The 18,014-nt window shown below is 47.8% G+C and overlaps 1 protein-coding gene across 1 annotated transcript in view; it reads right to left on the bottom strand.

The window, feature by feature from the left end:
• Positions 1-15,481, bottom strand: part of SYTL1 (synaptotagmin like 1) — a 178,993-nt gene extending 163,512 nt beyond the window's left edge. The window contains exon 1 of the mRNA XM_063954701.1: positions 15,398-15,481. The gene's annotated coding sequence lies outside the window, so the exon portion shown is untranslated. The remainder of the gene's footprint in view (positions 1-15,397) is intronic.
• Between the last annotated feature and the right edge of the window lie 2,533 nt (positions 15,482-18,014).

Genomic DNA, 18,014 nt, shown 5'->3' with positions numbered 1-18,014 from the left:
AGTGCCATTTTCTCTCTGCAGTGGACACAGACGCTGACGGACAGGGACGTGCAGGTCCACCAGTTCTGGCTCCAAATTACTCTGTGTCTCCCTGAAGGACTCTTTGTCGGTTAATTGTGCTTAACGTGTGTGTGTGTGTGTGTGTGTGTGTGTGTGTGCTGTCACATTTACATTATGTCAGTCAAAGAGTGTGTTTCTTGTACAGCGGAGTGTTCCTCTTCACCAGGGGGCTCACTACTGGGTACTTAGGGCAGTGCACCTTCCCAGAATAACGGGGCTGAAACAGAATGGGTTAATTCCATTAAAAGAATGATCTCAAATATTTCTGCAAAGCTATCCCGCAATGAGAAAGAGACGCAATACTTAAGATAAGATAGACTGTGGATGAGTTGATGAATAGACACTCAGTCCGCAAGCCAGCGTCTCAATCCCCTCCCATTTGTCCGCAAAAACGATCTCTGGCCCATATCCTGCAGTCTGACTCTGATGCTGATGGGTCAGACATGGGGGTGTAGTATGGTATGCTGGCGGCCAGGCTCCCGGCGACCAGCATACCGGCGCCGGGATCCCGACCGCCGGCATACCAACAGCGTGGAGAGCGCAAATGAGCCCCTTGCAGGCTCACTGCGCTTGCCGCGCTGCGGGCACGGTGGCGCGCTACGCGCGCCATGCTATTTTATTCTCCCTCCAGGGGGGTCGTGGACCCCCACGAGGGAGAAAAAGTGTTGGTATGCCGGCTGTCGGGATTCCGGCGCCGGTATACTGTGTGCCGGGATCCCGACAGTCGGCATACTGAAGACCACCCAGACATGGAGGAGGCTGAGGTGGATTTGGAGGGGGGGGGGGGGGGGATGCTACTCTGTCACAGGGAATAGAAGCTCTGCAAATTCCTGATAAGATGTCAGATGAGTGTGATGAATCTTATTTTAATGTTAAAAAGAAGTCCTCAGTCACTTTTCCTGCGTCAAAGGAATTGAATACCCTGTTTGAAGAACAGTGGGTTAATTCTGACAAACAAATTTCAAATCCCTAACAGGTTGCTCTCATTTTTTCCTTTTCCCCTGGAGGATAGGAAAAAATGGTAAAATCCAGTGAACGCATCAGTCTCTAGGGCCTAGGCTGTCACGAAAAATTGTATTGCCTGTCCCTGGTGCAGCCTCCCTAAAAGATACAGCTGATAGTAAAATTGAGACTACACTCAAATCATTGTACACAGCTGCTGGGGTGGCCCAAAGACCCACTATTGCATGTGCGTGGATCACAAATGCCATTGCTAAATTGCCAGGTAACCTAATTGAGGGGTTAGATTCCTTGTCTAGGGGGGATGTTGTTTTACTCCTGCAGCATATACAGGACTCTGCGAACTTTATGGTGGAAGCCATAAAAGAGATTGGTTTGCTTAATGCACGCGCCACCGCTATGGCAGTGTCAGCACGCAAGGGCTTGTGGCTACGCCAGTGGACTACTGATGCGACTCCAGGAAAGGCGTGGAAGGCCTACCATTCACAGGAGAGGCCTTGTTTGGAGACGACCTAGACAAATGGATCTCCAAAGCTACTTTGGGTAACTCTACGTATCTTCCTTCCGCAGCTCCCCCAGCCAGGGAAGCTTATTCAGCTTCAAATTTGCAGTCCTTTTGGACAGCCAAGTTTATGGGAAAATCCAGAGGTGCAACTACGGCCTTCAGAGGCGCAAGAGGTAAACCACGCAAACCATCAACTGCAGGTGTTTAGGAACAGAGCTCAGACTCTGCTTCCTCAAAGCCTTCAGCATGACGGTGGACCGAGAGGCCTGGAGGTCTGTCAGGTGGGAGTCCGACTACAATTCTTCATTCACATCTGGTCAAGCTCGTGTCAGGATCCCTGGGAAATAGATCTTATTTCCCAGGGCTACAGACTGGAGTTCCAAGAGCTCACTCCTCACAGATTGTTCAAATCAGGCTTACCAGCTTCACAACAGGCAAGTATAACGTTACAGCAGGCCATCCAAAAACTGGTACAGACTCAACTCATTGTTCCAGTTCCACCTCATCTACACAACAGGGGGTACTATTCCAACTTGTTTGTAGTACCAAAACAGGACGGTTCGGTACATCCAATTCTGAACTTCAAGTCCTTGAACCCATTCTTAAGAATGTTCAAGTTCAAGATGGAGTCTCTGAGAGCGGTGATCTCAGGTCTGGAGGAAGGGGAATTCCTTGTGTCTCTGGATATCAAGGATGCGTACCTTCACATTCCAATCTGGCCGCCTCACCAGGCTTATCTACGGTTTGCACTACAGGACTGTCACTACCAGTTCCAGGCCCTGCCACTTGGTCTCTCCACGGCACAGAGGGTGTTCACCAAGGTGATGGCAGAGATGATGTTTATACTCTACAAGCAGGGAGTGAACATAATTCCGCACCTGGACGATCTTCTGATAAAGGCGCCATCCAGGGAGAGGTTGCTGGACAGCATTGGCCTGTCAACCAAACTTCTCCAGGATCACGGGTGGATTCTGAACCTTCCGAAATCTCATCTAGAGCCAACACGGAGGCTCCCATTCCTGGGAATGATACTGGACACGGAGTCGCAGAAAGTGTTCCTTCCATTGGGAAAGGCATTGGTAATCTAGTTGATGGTACGGGATGTCCTAAAGCCAACCCGGATATCGGTGCATCTATGCATTCGCCTTCTGGGGAAAATGGTGGCCTCTTATGAGGCGCTTCAATACGGAAGGTTTCACGCAAACCCTTACAGCTGGATCTGTTGGACAAATGGTCCGGATTGCATCTTCTCATGCACCAGAGGATTTGTCTGTGACCAAAAGCCAGGATCTCCCTTCTGTGGTGGCTACAGACCTCACACCTCATCGAGGGTTCAGAATTCAGGACTGCATCCTGTTTACTATGGATGCAAGCCTCCGATGTTGAGAAGCAGTCACCCAGGGGGTGCAGTTTCAAGGAAGATGGTCAAGTGAGGAAGTTGTCCTTCCAATCAACATTCTGGAACTCAGGGCCATATACAATGCCCTTCTGCAGGCCTCTTATCTTCTTCAGGATCGGGCCATTCAAGTCCAGTCAGACAATGTAACGGCAGTGACGTACATAAACCGACAGGGCGGAACAAAAAGCAGACCAGCAATGTCAAAGGTGTCAAGAATTCTCCTCTGGGCAGAAAAAAACTTAATTCCTGGAGTAGATAACTGGGAAGCAGACTTCCTCAGCAGACACGACCTGCACCTGGGGGAGTGGGGCCTTCACCCGGAAGTGTTCAGGTGCTTAACACGTCAGTGGGGATATCCACAAATCGACATGATGGCCTCTTGACTCAACATGAAGCTCAAGCATTATTGTTCCAGGTTGAGAGACCCACAGGCAGTGACGGTAGATGCCCTGACGACTCCATGGGTCTATCAGATGGTGTACGTGTTTCCACTTCCTCTGATCCCAAGAATTCTCAAAAGAGTAAAAAGGGAAAAGGTTCAAGAATTCTCAAAAGAATAAAAAGTGAAAAGGTTCAAGCAATACTCATTGCTGCGGACTGGCTAAGAAGGGCCTGGTACGCGGACCTTCTGGAGATGCTCTTCGAAGATCCGTGGCCTCTACCTCTTCGCGAGGATCGGCATGGAAGTTGAACGGCTGATTCTAGCCAGAAGAGGGATCCCTAACAAAGTCATCCCGACTATGATCCAAGGCAGGAAGGGGGTAACATTGAAACATTACCATCATATTTGGAAGAAATACGTCTCTTGGAGTGAGAGCAGAACTTATTCTGCAGTGAAATTTCACCTGGGACATTTTCTGCAGGCAGGTGTGGATGTGGGCCTACATCTGGGCTCCATAAAAGTCCAGATTTCGGCCTTGTCCATTTTCTTTCAGAAACAATTGGCTTCTCTTCCTGAGGTCCAGATGTGTTGGAAAGGTGTTCTGCGCATCCAACCTCCCTTTGTGCCTCCCACAGCACCTTGGGACCTCAATTTGGTGCTGAAATTCCTCCGATCGGACTGGTTTGAACCATTACAGGAGGTGGACATAAAATATCTTACGTGGAAGACTGTCACACTGTTGGCCTTGGCTTCAGCGAGATGTGTGTCTCACAAGAGCCCCTATTTAATTTTCCATGAGGACAGAGCTGAATTCAGCAATTTCTTCCGAAAGTGGTGTCAGTGTTTCACATCAACCAACCTATTGTGGTTATGGTTATCACCGACACTTCTGCTACTTCAAAGTCTTTGGATGTTGTGAGGGAATTAAAGGTATACGTAAAGAGGACAGCTCGTCACAGGAAATCCGACTCGCTGTTCGTTCTATATGATCCCAATAAAATTGGGGGTCCTGCTTCAAAGCAGACAATTGCCCACTGGATCAAGCTCACTATCCAGCATGCTTATTCCACGGCAGGTTTTCTGGTTCAAAAATCTGTACAGGCCCACTCTACTAGGTCAGTGGGTTCTTCCTGGGCGGCTGCCCGAGGTGTCACGGCTTTACAGCTCTGCCGAGCGGCTACTTGGTCTGGTTCGAACACGTTTGCTAAGTTCTACATGTTCGATACTTTGGCCTCTGAGGACCTTCAGTTTGGTCAATCAGTTCTGCAGGAACCTCAGCACTCTCCCACCCAGTTTGGGAGCTTTGGTACATCCCTATGGTACTAAACGGAACCCCAGTATCCTCTAGGACGTAAGAGAAAATAAGATTTTAAACCTACCGGTAAATATTTTTCTCCTAGTCCGTAGAGGATGCTGGGGACTCCGTAAGGACCATGGGGATAGACGGGCTCTGCAGGAGACATGGGCACTAAAAAGAACTTTAGATATGGGTGTGCACTGGCTCCTCCCTCTATGCCCCTCCTCCAGACCTCAGTTAGAGAAACTGTACCCAGAGGAGACGGACAGTACGAGGAAAGGATTTTTGTTAATCTAAGGGCAAGATTCATAACAGCCCACACCATCCACACCGTATAACCTGGATATACGAACCAGTCAACAGTATGAAACAAACCAGCATCAGCCCGAGACTGATCAAAACTGTAACATAACCCTTATGTAAGCAATAACTATATACAAGTCATGCAGAATGTAGTCCGCACTGGGACGGGCGCCCAGCATCCTCTACGGACTAGGAGAAAAAGATTTAAAATAGGTAGGTTTAAAATCTAATTTTCTCTTACGTCCTAGAGGATGCTGGGGACTCCGTAAGGACCATGGGGATTATACCAAAGCTCCAAAACGGGCGGGAGAGTGCGGATGACTCTGCAGCACCGATTGAGCAAACATGAGGTCCTCCTCAGCCAGGATATCAAACTTGTAGAACTTTGCAAAGGTGTTTGAACCCGACCAAGTCGCTGCTCGGCAAAGCTGTAATGCCGAGACCCCTCGGGCAGCCGCCCAAGAAGAGCCCCACCTTCCTAGTGGAATCGGCCTTTACCGAATTTGGTACCGGCAATCCAGCCGTAGAATGAGCCTGCTGAATCGTGTTACAGATCCAGCGAGCAATAGTCTGCTTAGAAGCAGGAGCGCCAACCTAGTTGTCTGCATACAGGACAAACAGAGCCTCTGTTTTCCTCACCCTAGCCGTTCTGGCTACATAACTTTTCAATGCCCTGACCACATCAAGGGACTCGGAATCCCCCAGTCCCGCGTAGCCACAGGCACCACAATAGGTTGGTTCATATGAAAAGATGAAACCACCTTGGGCAAAAATTGAGGACGAGTCCGAAACTCTGCTCTATCCACATGGAAAACCAGATAGGGGCTTTTGTGAGATAAAGCTGCCAATTCAGACACACGCCTTGCCAATGCCAAGGCCAACAACATGACCACTTTCCAAGTGAGATACTTAAATTCCACCATTTTAAGAGGTTCAAACCAGTGAGACTTAAGGAAACGTAACACCACGTTAAGGTCCCAGGGTGCCACTGGAGGCACACAAGGAGGCTGTATATGCAGCACTCCCTTCACAAAAGTCTGTACTTCCGGAAGAGAAGCCAATTCCTTCTGAAAGAAAATGGATAGGGACGAAATCTGAACCTTAATGGAGCCTAATTTTAGGCCCAAATTCACTCCAGTCTGTAGGAAGTGAAGGAAACGGCCCAGATGGAATTCCTCCGGAGGAGCATTCCTGGACTCACACCAAGAGACATACTTCCTCCAAATACGGTGATAATGTTTCGCTGTCACGTCTTTCCTAGCCTTTATTAGAGTCGGAATGACCTCATCCGGAATGCCCTCTTCCGCTAAGATCCGGCGTTCAACCACCATGCCGTCAAACGCAGCCGCGGTAAGTCTTGGAACAGACAGGGCCCCTGTTGTAACAAGTCCTCTCTGAGAGGAAGAGGCCACGGATCTTCTGTGAGCATTTCCTGCACATCCGGATACCAGGCCCTTCGAGGCCAATCTGGAACAATGAGAATTGTCTGTACTCCTCTTCATCTTATGATTCTCAATATCTTGGAGATGAGAGGAAGAGGAGGAAACACATAGACCAACTGGAACACCCACGGTGTCACCAGGACGTCCACTGCTACCGCCTGAGGGTCTCTTGACCTGGCGCAATACCTCGGTAGCTTTTTGTTGAGGCGTGACGCCATCATGTCTATCTGAGGCAGTCCCCACTGACTTGCAATTTCTGCGAAGACTTCCTGATGAAGTCCCCACTCTCCTGGATGTAGATCGTGTCTGCTGAGGAAGTCTGCTTCCCAGTTGTCCACTCCCGGAATGAAGACTGCTGTCAGAGCGCTTGCATGATTTTCCGCCCAGCGAAGAATCCTGGTGGCTTCTGCCATTGCCACTCTGCTCCTTGTTCCGCCTTGGCGGTTTACATTAGCCACTGCGGTGATGTTGTCTGACTGAATCAGAACCGGTAGGTCGCAAAGCAAATTCTCCGCTTGACGAAGGCCCTTGTATATGGCCCTCAACTCCAGTACGTTGATGTGAAGACCAGCCTCCTGGCTTGACCAGAGACCCTGGAAGTTTCTCCCCTGTGTGACTGCTCCCCAACCTCAGAAGCTCGCGTCCGTGGTTACCAGAACCCAGTCCTGAATGCCGAACCTGCGACCCTCCAGAAGGTGAGCACTCTGCAGCCACCACAGGAGAGATACCCTGGCCTTGGGGGACAGGGTGATCATCTGATGAATCTGTAGATGAGACCCGGACCACTTGTCCAGAAGGTCCCATTGAAAAGTCCTTGCATGGAACCTGCCGAATGGAATGGCCTCGTAAGTCGCCACCATCTTTCCCAGAACTCGAGTGCAGTCATGCATCGACACCCTTTTTGGCTTCAATAGGTCCTTGACCAAAGGCACGAGTACTTGGGCCTTTTCCGTCGGAAGATAAACCCTTTTCTGGTCTGTATCCAGAACCATGCCTAAGAAAGGCAACCGAGTCGTTGGAACCAACTGTGACTTCGGGATATTGAGAATCCAGCCGTGCTGTTGCAACACCCTCAGGGAGAGTGATACACTGTCCAGTAACCATTCTCTCGATCTCGCTTTTATTAGGAGATCGTCCAAGTACGGGATAATTGTGACACCCTGCTTGCGCAGGAGCACCATCATTTCCGCCATTACCTTTGTGAAAATCCTCGGGACCGTGGAAAGCCCAAACGGCAACGTCTGAAATTGGTAATGACAATCCTGTACAGCAAACCTCAGGCTGATGAGGTTGATATATGGGGACATGAAGGTATGCATCCTTTATGTCCAGGGACACCATATAATCCCCCCCTTCCAGGCTGGCGATGACCGCTCTGAGCGACTCCATCTTGAACTTGAACCTTTTTAAGTATAGGTTTAAGGATTTTAAATTCAAAATGGGCCTGACCGAACCGTCTGGTTTTGGGACTACAACCAGGGTTGAGTAATACCCCATCCCCTGCTGCAGCAGGGGGACCTTGACCACCACTTGCTGAAGACACAATTTTTGAATTGCCTTTAATTATATCTCCCTTTCTGGGGGAGAAGCCGGTAGGGCCGATTTGAAAAACCGACGAGGAGGCACCTCTTCGAATTCCAGCTTGTAACCCTGGGACACAATTTATATTGCCAGGGATCCACCTGTGAGTAAACCCAGACGTGGCTGAAAAGTCGAAGACGTGCCCCCACTGGGGCGGACTCCCTCAGCGGAGCCCCAGCGTCATGCGGTGGATTTTGTAGAGGCCGGGGAGGACTTCTGCTACTGGGAACTAGCTGTGGTTGGCAGCTTTTTCCCCTTGCCCTTAAAGCTGGCAAGAAAGGAAGATCCCCGCACTCTCTTGGGTTTATGCGACCCAAAGGACTGCATCTGATAATGTGGTGCTTTCTCAGGCTGTGAGGAAACATAAGGCAAAAAAGCTGATTTACCTGCCGTAGCCGTGGAGACCAGGTCCGTGAGACCTTCCCCAAACAATTCCTCACCCTTGTAAGGTAAAACCTCCATATGCCTCTTCGAGTCGGCATCGCCCGTCCATTGTCGGGTCCATAGGGCTCGTCTAGCCGAAATCGCCATAGCGCTGGCTCTGGAACCCAGTAGGCCAATATCTCTCTGAGCATCTCTCATATACAGGACAGCATCTTTAATATGACCCAGGGTCAATAAAATGGTTTCCTTATCCAGCGTATCTATCTCAGCAGATAAGGTATCTGTCCATGCTGCTACAGCGCTACAGACCCAAGCTGACGCTATCGCCGGTCTGAGTAAGGTACCAGTATGTGTAGTCTCCTGCCTGCGATCAGCAGGATCCTTGAGGATTGCCGTATCTTGAGATGGCAGCGCTACCTTCTTGAATAAGCGAGTCAACGCTTTATCCACCGTCGGGGAGGATTCCCACCGTATCCTGTCCTTAGTCGGGAACGGATACGCCATAAGAATCCTTTTGGGAATCTGCAGCTTCTTGTCTGGAGATTCCCAAGCCTTTTCAAATAATTCGTTCAGCTCGTGAGATGGGGGAAAGGTTACCTCAGGTTTCTTTTCCTTATACATGCGCACCCTCGTGTCAGGGACAGAGGGGTCATCTGTGATATGTAACACCTCTTTTATAGCAATGATCATATATTGAATACTTTTAGCCAATTTTGGCTGCAACTTTGCATCATCGTAGTCGACACTGGAGTCTGAATCCGTGTCGGTATCAGTATCTACTATTTGGGATAGTGGACGCTTTTGAGACCCAGGAGGTCCCTGTGGCATAGTGAAAGGCAGGGTTTGACTCCCTGTACACTCCCTGGACTCAGCTTTGTCCAACCTTTTGTGCAATAAATTCACATTTGCATTTAAAACATTCCACATATCCAACCAGTCAGGTGTCGGCGTTGCCGACGGAGACATCACACTCATTTGCTCCACCTCCTCCCTAGAAGAGCCTTCCGCTTCAGACATGCCGACACACGCGTACCGACACACCACACACTCAGGGAATTCTCTATCTGGAGACAGTTCCCCCACAAGGCCCCTTTGGAGAGACAGAGAGAGAGTATGCAAGCACACACCCAGCGCTAATGACCCAGGGAAAAAAGAAAATGACCCAGATAGCGCTTTTAGTATATATCTATATAACACTGCGCCAATTTATGTTCCCCCCTTCCCTCTTTCAAACCCTCTGTCACCGTGTTCAGCAGGGGAGAGTCCGGGGAGCCAGCTTCTCAGCGGTGTGCTGTGGAGAAAATGGCGCTGGTGAGTGCTGAGGATCAAGCTCCGCCCCCTCAGCGGCGGGCTTCGGTCCCGCTCGATCAATTTAAAAAAACCTGGCGGGGGATCTCTGATATATCACGTAGAGCCCATATATGCCCTGATTTTGCCAGTCAGAGGTGTAATTGCTGCCCAGGGCGCCCCCCCCTGCGCCCTGCACCCTTACAGTGCCTGCCGTGTGTGTGTTGTGCGGGAGCAATGGCGCGTAGCGTTACCGCTGCGCGTTACCTCAGTGAAGATCCGAAGTCTTCTGCCGCCTCTGAAGTCTTCTTTCTTCTCATACTCACCCGGCTTCTATCTTCCGGCTCTGTGAGGAGGACGGCGGCGCGGCTCCGGGACGAACAGCTAGCAGAGACCTGCGTTCCGACTCCCTCTGGAGCTAATGGTGTCCAGTAGCCTAAGAAGCAGAGCCTAGCAGTTAAGTAGGTCTGCTTCTCTCCCCTCAGTCCCTCGATGCAGGGAGTCTGTTGCCAGCAGGCTCCCTGAAAATAAAAAACCTAACAAAATTACTTTCTTTCAGGAAACTCAGGAGAGCTCCCTGTAATGCACCCAGTCTCCTCTGGGCACAGTATCAAACTGAGTTCTGGAGGAGGGGCATAGAGGGAGGAGCCAGTGCACACCCATATCTAAAGTTCTTTTTAGTGCCCATGTCTCCTGCGGAGCCCGTCTATCCCCATGGTCCTTACGGAGTCCCCAGCATCCTCTAGGACGTAAGAGAAAATAGGATTTTAATTACCTACCGGTAAATCCTTTTCTCGTAGTCCGTAGAGAATTCCTGGCGCCCGCCCGGTGCTTCGTTCTTCCTGCACTGTTACTTGGTTAAGTATTGTTGGTTCAGCTGTTGCTGTTCCTGTTCAAAGTTGGGTTAGCATAGCTTTCCTCTGTTTGTGTGTGCTGGTTCGGAATCTCACCACTATATTTATCTATCCTTTACTCAAAGTATGTCCGTCTCCTCGGGCACAGTTTCCTAGACTGAGTCTGGTAGGAGGGGCATAGAGGGAGGAGCCAGCCCACACTATCAAATTCTTAAAGTGCCCATGCTTCTAGTGGACCCGTCTATACCCCATGGTACTAAATGGAACCCCAGTATCCTTTACGGACAACGAGAAAAGGATTTACCGGTAGGTAATTAAAATCCAATTTTTTTCACTCAAGCTGGGCACAGGCTGGCTCCACACACCGTCCTCCTTTTTCCCGCCAGCCTTTGCGCCCAGCCAATGACTGAGCCGCAGGCTGCTGCTCCACAGATCATTGGACAGCTGAGCCGTCACTCAGCTGTCCTTCCTGTTCACACTCCCTGCGTGCGGCGCCAGCATTTTAAGGCCATGGTGAGCCATAGCTCAGCAGCCCTGTGTGTGGAGCGGCTGCGCCGCAGATCGGACCAGAGATACGATCTGCGGCGGTGGTAGGGGGCCCTTTTGAAAAGGGGGGCCGGGGATACTTACCACCAGAGCCCCCTCTTAATCCGGCTCTGGATGCGCTGTGTGTTCAGGAGGACATCTCCGGAGGAGGGAGCCTTCACTTCCCCTCTTCAGCAGACATGTTTACACATCTTGTCGATGTCCCTTCCTGCTTTGCCTCATTACCGAGGTGCAGCAGGAAGTGTTATAGCGAAAAGATACATGCCGCTATAATATATTTACCCTTTAGACACATGCATGGTCACAAAAAACACTAATTTCCATGAACATCAGCACTGTGCAGGAGATTTTATGCTGTATCTGGGACTTGCTTATGGTGTTTGGGATGTTTATTGCCATATGTAGAAGATGTGTTTAGGGTAAATTTTGTCATCTGATACTCAAACCAGCTGTGAAATTTAATAGCTTGCGAGTTACAGGCTGTGCGGGACTTTGGGCGCAATTCATGTTAGTATGCAATGACCGATGTTCACACAATGGAGCGTTTATCGGCAAACTGCACGTGTGCTACATTCGCAATGTACGTGTGCGAGGGTGGCGCTGCTATCCCGTTCACACTTAGGACTTTGTCGTAGAGTGATTGACAGGAAGTGGCCATTTGGAAGTGTTAACAGCAGTTTATGGTGAGTGGTTGGGAAAGCACAGGCATGCCATAGCCATTTTTGGGGCATTGAAACCAATGATGGCGGACTTGCACAAAGTGCCACACAACCTGCACCTTGCAGGCTATTAAATTTCACCCCATGTTTGCAAATCAGGCAAACATTCATTTTTATTATAACCTGCTTGTACATACTTTACTGGCAAGCAAATAGAAGGCCTTATAAAATAACGTGATTAGTAATTAATTGATGAATTTGTTTGTTGATTGACAGAGCACAATAGAAAGGAAGGCATCAAAGAGTGTCTTGGCAACAATAGTACAAGAACCTGACCCATAAATAAAGAACTAGCAGCCAAATCTACCTCTCTCCCACATTGTGCCGCTATAACACTTCCTGCTTCGCCTCATTACCAAGACGAAGCAGGAAGGGACATCTACAAGATGTATTAACATCTTGTCTGCTGAGCTCCCCCCTCCGGCGAGGTCCCCCAGAATTTACGCGCTGTGTCTCCTTCCCAGCCAGCTCCTCTGCGCATGTGCACAGTGCCCCTGTCACTTTGCTCGCACCGTAGCCAGCATACATGGGGGAGAAGCGGTATAGTGCACGTAACGTACGCTGATACCGCTTCTCCGTAATACATTTACCCCCGTATCTGAAACTCAACAAGTGCAAAGGAGCTAATTTATTTTCCCTCTTCTCAATGTCACTAGCTCCTAAGCGCCACTCTCACCTGTGCTCCACACATTCAGTTCCCTTGTGCTACTATGTCATCGTCTCCTTAAAATCCAGCCACAATAGCCCTTTTCACATTCTGGACATAACTAAAACTTGTTCTTCTGTGCTGCTGCCAATACTGCTTGATTGGACTATCACAAAATATTTAATCTCTCTATGCCTCTATGGGTCAGGGACGCATCAAGAGAGGAGGCCCATGTGCAATCTCTGTCTGGGCCCCCTCCTCTCTAGCTGGCAAGGTAATAGATTCTGGGTACTAGGGTCACTAGGAGACCCGCTGTTCCAGAGTCTAGTGCACATGCACAGGTCTCCGGGAAAATGGCGTTGTGGCTATTTTCCTATTATTTTTCCTACTGCGCACTTGCGAATCTCCAGTAAAATGGCCAACACGCCATTCTATGAGTGTTTTCTGCGGTACTGCTGCTGCCAACGCGGGACTCCAGAGGGTAAGTATTGAAAAAAAAGGGTGTGCGGTGTGGGACCCCATGTGTACCACACTCACTGCACCCATTATAGATACGCCAGTTCCAGGTGGGTCAAGAGGGGGGGAAGGAGGAGGCTAATTTTGTGTGTATTTCTATTTAATACATATACACAAAAGTGTCACTGTCTCGGTTTCTAGACCCCCCCCCCCTCCTTTTCCCCCGCTATATTTGTGCATATACTGTACACTGGAAGGCAAGGCTCCTTCCTCTGGTATTGGCACCCCTCCCATTTACCCTCAGGTGTTTTAAATAGCAAGGTTCCTGCATTTCAAATCACACATTGATAAGGGCACTATTGGAAGGTAAGTCCTTGATATATTTATATAATGTGATAGTATTAGGGATGTTAGGGACCCATGTGATGAAGTCACCTGGTTGCGGTACATGGGCCCGCATATTTGTGCTTCATGTTATACTTCATGTTAATTGTGAAAGTTTATTTAAATTATTTTTACTATCCGTTTTCTTAGTGCTAGGAGTGTGTATCTGCATTTCTCTTCCTCCAGCATAGTATTAGAAGCCTCAGCATGGTAGCACCTCTTAATAACTTTAGTAATAGGGTGTACAGTTCAGGCCCCCCTTTTTCCTCTATATTTGTGTATATATTGTACACTGGAAGGGAAGGCTCCCTTCTTTGGTATTAGCACCCCATCCAGTTACCCTCAGGTGTTTTAATTAGCAAGTTTCCTGCATTAAAGATCCCACATTGATAAGGGCACTATTGGAAGGTAAGTCCTTGATAATTTTATATAATATGATAGTATTAGGGATGTCAGGGACCCATGTTATGAAGTCACCTGGTCACGGTACATGGGCCCGCATATTTGCGCAAATGTGTATTAAGAACTTTGTTAATTGTGAGCGTTTTTTTTTATATATATATATATATATATATATATATATATTATTCTTACTGTCAGTGTCTTTAGTGCTAGGAGTGTGCATCTGCATTACTCTTCCTCCAGCACAGTATTAGAAGCCTCAGCATGATAGCACCTCTTAATACCTTTAGCAATAGGGTGTGCAGTCCAGGTCCCCCCCCCACCCCCACCCCCATCCCCGTCCCCTATATTTGTGCATATACTGTACACTGGAAGGCAAGGCTCCATTCTCTGGTATTGGCAACTCACCCATTTACCCTCAGGTGTTTTAATTAGCAAGTTTCCTGCATTTCAGATCACACATTGACAAGGGCACTATTACAAGGTAGGTCCTTGATACGTTTATAGAATGTGATAGTATTAGGGATGTTAGGGACCCACGTGATGAAGTCACCTGGTCGCGGTACATGGGCCCGCATATTTGTGCAAATGTGTGATAAGAACTTCATTTATACTCCATGTTAATTGTGAGCGTTTTTTTTAAATATATATATTATTCTTACTAACAGTGTCTTTAGTGCTAGGAGTGTGCATCTGCATTTCTCTTCCTTTAGCTTCTAGACTGTAAGCTATCAGGAAAGGGCCCTTTATACCTTCTGTCCCAAACTGCATATCCTTAATCAAATTAGTAAAAAAAAATATGATTAGGAAGAAAACAAGTGACAACAAAAACAAATGACAGCTAAGATATACACAGTTCTGAGTCTGACGTATCAGTTGAACCTTGTGTGACCCTGCTCTCAAAAATGAACTCCAGCAAGGATGAACTGTAGCCAGCAGCAATAGAGTTTGGCTGGTGATGGCATCGGCCTCAACAAACGGTGATGTCAAAATATGCAACTGGGTGAATTAGCAGCTGCCTTGACTTTTGTATTAATTACTCCATGTGATAACATTCACCTTATTTAGGACAATTTATCACGTGTAAACATTAATAATACAGAGACATAACCACCGACTGTGGATGTAAATGGCAGTATTTTAGTTAATTATTTCGCTGTGAGCTGGTGCCTGTATCAAGACGCTGTCTGCCATCTGTGTTCTGAACATACTGTAAGCACACAAGCAACAGGGCCACACACAAGAAAGCATATTTTCAATGATCTTGGTAGAGAAGTCTGAAAACAGGTCAGGGATAGACTAGAGAAATGCTCTTTTACACACAGTGAAGACTTGGGGGTCAGTTGATTAGGTCAAATAACAACCATGCAGGAAACAACCCCCCCCCCCCCCCCCCACCTTACACACACACACCAGCTTGTTTGTCCCGAACAAAGCATAGTAATGCCTTCCACCTGTTAGCGTGTCACATAAACAGGAAAAGGGATCCCTCAAGCTGTCAGTACCATAGTACCATACACACACATAGCCATAAGCAATCAATAATGTCCCTTTCTGTGTGGCACAGAAGCCAACAAACATTAGTCAAAAGGTAAAAACAGTTTTTCAAATATGTAATTGTTACTCTTTAAATGTTGAGGTAATGTTATTGATTGTGAAGTCATTATAGGCTCAATTCCCAAAATATAGGTTTCAGGCAGCAATATGTGATGACAAGCTCTCCTCCATAAAGCAAGCCTGTTCTGCTTTTGCTCCTACCTTTGCTTCTGAATTCCATTATTGTTCCTTACCTGTGTGCGACTGCACAGATCCTGTCCAGGTGTACAAGCAATTTGTGTATTGGCTCAGGTATGTGAGTGTGTGTATACAGTAGGCATAGCACTGAGTCACTGCAGAACACTCCACCCACCAGGCAGACACACCTCTGACTGGGGTATACATAGATCAGATACAAAATGCTATTAACTTTGTATGCACCAGCTGAGTGCTGATTTCCAGGCACAGTCAATACTTATTTGGAGTTCTTGGAAGTTTCACTTCTTAAGAAGGTTTCCGATTTGTCATTTTGATCGACTGAATATTTTTGTATGTTCCTTCTATGCAAACTGTATATTGTTAGGGTTTACTACACTACAGTATGTGGACGTGTCCAGTTGTCATGTAGTGTTATTTATGTTGCTGGTGCCCTATATTTCTAATGAGCAGAGTAAAATACCCACATGCAACTGACCATTAGTAAGAAGTAAGATTATTATTCCAAAAATGACAATTAGTATTAAATATACAGAATAATATACTATATTGTTGCCTTTAAAACACACAATAGCCTATGAAATTGTCATGTATTCCTCTATTTGTATACAGCCTAAGGGCGGTATTCAATTATTTTCACCCCCTACCACACCTATTGTGTCTCTGCTGACTGGCGTACTATAATAATTTCAGCTCGCTACCCCCGGGGTAGCAAGGGCACCCTAACCCTTTACGCAGCTAAACCTGATTACTATGGGTGCAATATGCGCGATAACGGGGATCACTTTAGAAAGGAGATTTGGCGTGATATATCATTTGAATACCGCCCTAAGGATCTTAATTTATATGCTATACTATCCACAACTGGGGGTTTCTGGGCCTAATTCAGACCAGATCGCTAGGGTGCGTTTTTTGCATCCCTTCGATCAGGTAGTCATCGCCTACAGGGGGAGGGGGAAATTGCTGTGCAGAGTTGCGTTCGCATGTGCAGGAGAGCTGCACAAACAGAAGTTTGTGCAGTCTCTGCACAGCCCAGGACTTACTCTTCCAGTGTGATGATCGGGGGCCGGAGCTGACGTCAGAAACACTCCCTTCAAACACCTGGTCCCTCCTGCGTTTCTCCGGACACTACTTAAAAACGGTCAGTTGCCATCCACAAATGGCATCTTCCTGTCAGTCACCTTGCAATCGCTTTTCTCGCACCATCACGTCGCTGCCCGGCGCTCCCCAGCGCTGCGGACTGACGCACCTGTGCATTGCGGTGCATACGCATGCGCAGTTCAGACCTGATCGCAGGCTTTACGAAAACGCAGCCTAGCGATCAGGTCTGAATTAGGCCCACTGTGTTTATACTTGCCATCATTAGGAAACTCTGTATTCTTGGCACTACAGTATGGATCTTGCCTGGGTATACTCATCTACTGTTTTCACCTCCAGTATCTATGGGGTCTATGTACTAATCCTTGAAGAGAGATAAGGTGTAGAGAGAATAAGTACCAGCCATTGCACTCCTGTCATTTTTCAAACACAGCCTGTAACATGGCAGTTAGGAGCCAAATGGCTGGGACTTTCTCTCTGTCTACTTTATCACCCTCTACGGCTTAGTACATAGACCTGTATGTCCGCCAGCAGCATGTTGCTTTCCTGTCTATACTAACCCCAGTACACAGGTATATAGGTATATCTGGTGGCTTTACTATACAGATCACAGACCTATGGTGGTATTACTATACAGGCCACAGGCCTATTAAAGCCTTTCAATTACCTCCACCCCAATGTCAGTTGGTGCCAAAGTACACACCCCATATTTCTGGTAGCCATGCAAAATAATTACCCTTCCACTCACGGTACTATGGAGAAGTGTGGGTGTGCCTGGATGACATTATGCCCAGTAAACAGCTTTCAGCACTATGATTGGTGGTTAGTTCCAGTTGTCATTCACCAAAGTGTAGTGACCTTTTGACAGCACAGCCACCAATCAGGTATGAGAGCATATCCTGTAAATGTGCAGCCAAACAGTTCATTGCTGGGCCTGTAGTCCAAGGGACAGGTAGAGGATCTCTCAAGCTGTTCAAATTGTATTTCTAATAGAACACAACTGGGATGGCCAGGGAGCATCTTGTACTGCCTTTCGGCTGCCAGCTGCAGCTGTCTACTGTGTATCCTCATAGCTCTACTAAAAAAAGTTCAAATTGTACCAGCCCTGCAGCAGATCTCCAAGACCCAGCCCATCCTATAAGGCCCTGCTGTTTATACTAGGGCTCACAAACTTTTTTGTGGCACTCTATGCATGCTTCAAAAAAAGCCTAACTCCTACTACAGAACTAATAGATGCTTGTTATGCACATAAGGACACATGATATCACCCATTGTGCAATTCCCAACACTCTATCACCCACTTGTGCCCTGCTCCGTTCTATCAACTCCATTGTCCTGTCTCTTGCCCAGTTATATCCCAGGCTCTTTTATTTCCCCTTGTATTACTTTGACAACACTGCTTGTGATGAGTTATGCTACCATGCTACTTGGCAGATGTGCAGGACATTAGTGCTGGAACTTGGCTTCAGTATGCTGTGTATCTCTATTTAACCTCTTCCCAACATGGGTACATCTATGTTCAGGGGGCGTTGGGTTGAGCAGATGGAAACATAAGTC

Source organism: Pseudophryne corroboree, chromosome 2, assembly GCF_028390025.1.
Source record: "Pseudophryne corroboree isolate aPseCor3 chromosome 2, aPseCor3.hap2, whole genome shotgun sequence".
Classification (NCBI taxonomy): Eukaryota; Metazoa; Chordata; class Amphibia; order Anura; family Myobatrachidae; genus Pseudophryne; species Pseudophryne corroboree.
The sequence above is the reverse complement of the archived record's forward strand: the minus strand, read 5'-3'. Positions and strand labels throughout refer to the sequence as shown.